Consider the following 2304-nt stretch of genomic DNA (forward strand, 5'->3'; position numbering starts at 1 on the left):
AACTCCCTGCCTCTCCCTCCCTCCCGAGGGTGTGGCCCTCTGTCCCCCATCAGGCTGCTTCCTCCACCACTGCTCCCCCAGGTCTCAGGCCTTGATTCCACATTCCAATCCTCAGGTCCAACTCCTGAGCCTATCAGAGCACACCCCTCCCCACCACACACACACACACACACACACACACACACACACACACACACACACACGGCTTGCTGTAGGAGGCCCATGTTCAAGGGAGGGCAAAGCCCTGGCATGTTCCCGGGCCCAACACTGGCAAACACCAGTGCTCTGAAACCAGGGATATTTCCAGAAGAGAGGAGAAAATGTCTCTGGTGGTCACTTCTAAATGCCCATTTCATGTTTGGGGGAGTTTTTAAATTTCTGTTTTGGTTCAGTTTAACAAACATTGAGAATAAAACAGGGCCTGGGAAGAGCTGGTGAGCAGGAGCAAGGTGAGTCCAGGTAACATGTTCCTTAACTAGTCGACAGGAAATGGTGGGCGACCTGGCGCCTGCCCCCCTGCATTTCTGCACAGGGACCAGCATCGAGGGCCAGAGACTGAGGTTCAGAGAGGGATAGGAGGCCGCTCAGAGCACACAGTGAGTCCATGGCCCCATGCCATGGGTGTTTGAGGGTGGCCAGCGCAGAGCGTTACCTTGGCTGGTGCAGCAGCTCTGGGAAGACTGGGGTAGGGGTGGGGGTTTTTCTAGGACAGTGTGTGAGCCGGTTCCTTGTCTCTTGCTCCCTCATGAGTGGGAGCGTCCCAGCCTGCCGTTACTAGTATAATCTCTGGCTTTGGAGGACAATTTTGAAGGGACCATGCTGACCGGGAGGCAGGATGTCACCAGTGTGGTTTTGGCGCCCTTATGTGGTTCTCTTCAACATTGCAGCCAGTCTCAGCGGGAAGGGAAGGCAGCTCCATGTCAATTGGCCTGTTACACAGACAGAAACTGAAGCCCAGGCTCTTGTGCTTTCCAGCTGTGCGACCTGAGCAAGGTGTAAGAAGCTTCCATTTTCTCCATGGTAAAGTGGCATGAGAAGTGACCTCACGGGGTTACTGCAAAGATTACACGCAGTGTTGGATAAACACCATTCACATGTCTTAGCTTTCGTCAACCTACAGACAGCATCAGCTAGGATGAGAACAAGGTGTGCTTTCAGCAAAGGCAGCGTTCAATACAGCCACAGAATTCAAAGGAAAGAGGGTCTGGGGTTCTAGAAAGGCTTCCTGTAGGAGGTGACAGAGGAGCCCACTTTACAAATGAAAAGTGCCCCAGCACCACTGAACATCATGAAGGATCAGTGCTCAAGATCATTTTCCTATCCGGATTGAAGTCCAAAATTGCTCTCTTCATTCTCTACCTCTGCATCTTCTGCTGTCCCATCTTTATGTATTTGAATTAATGCTAACATACTATATTATTTAAATAATAAGCAGCTGTTGTGTTTACCATTTAACTAATTATCATATCACATTTATTGTCTTTACTGTTTAAGCATCAAATCCATGCAGTGTGTTGACTGTTTATTAAACACATATCATGTTCATTATTTATCTGTCTCCACCCACTAGAACGTGGACCACACAAGCAGAGGTCTAGGAGAGCTCCTGACACATAGTAGGTGCTTAATAAGTATTTGTTAAATGACATAACAATGATAACAGTTCCCATATACGGGGGCTTACTGTGTGTGCCCTACACGTTGTGCACACCTGGTCTGTAGGTGTGTAGGTCTAGGACTCAGACCTGGGTCTGCTGATCTTGCAACATGCCACATCTACTTCAGTGGGTCCCACCTTTGCCTCATATAGTTCACTCAGGCCTCTTGTAAAATACAAATTCCTAAGCCCTTCTTTTCTAAGTACTTGGATGCAATCTCAAAAACGACAGAATGATCTCTGTTCGTTTCCAAGGCAAACCATTCAATATCACAGTAATCCAAGTCTATGCCCCAACCGGTAATGCTGAAGAAGCTGAAGTTGAACGGTTCTATGAAGACCTACAAGACCTTTTAGAACTAACACCCAAAAAAGATGTCCTTTTCATTAGAGGGGCTGCTGCTGCTGCTGCTAAGTTGCTTCAGTCGTGTCCGACTCTGTGCGACCCCATAGACGGCAGCCCACCAGGCTCCCCGTCCCTGGGATTCTCCAGGCAAGAACACTGGAGTGGGTTGCCATTTCCTTCTCCAATGCATGAAAGTGAAAAGTGAAAGTGAAGTTGCTCAGTCATGTCCGACTCTTAGCGACCCCATGGACTGCAGCCTTCCAGGCTCCTCCATCCATGGGATTTTCCAGGCAAGAGTACT

This window comes from Bison bison, unplaced genomic scaffold, assembly GCF_000754665.1.
Source record: "Bison bison bison isolate TAMUID 2011002044 unplaced genomic scaffold, Bison_UMD1.0 scf7180017864243, whole genome shotgun sequence".
Taxonomy (NCBI): domain Eukaryota; kingdom Metazoa; phylum Chordata; class Mammalia; order Artiodactyla; family Bovidae; genus Bison; species Bison bison.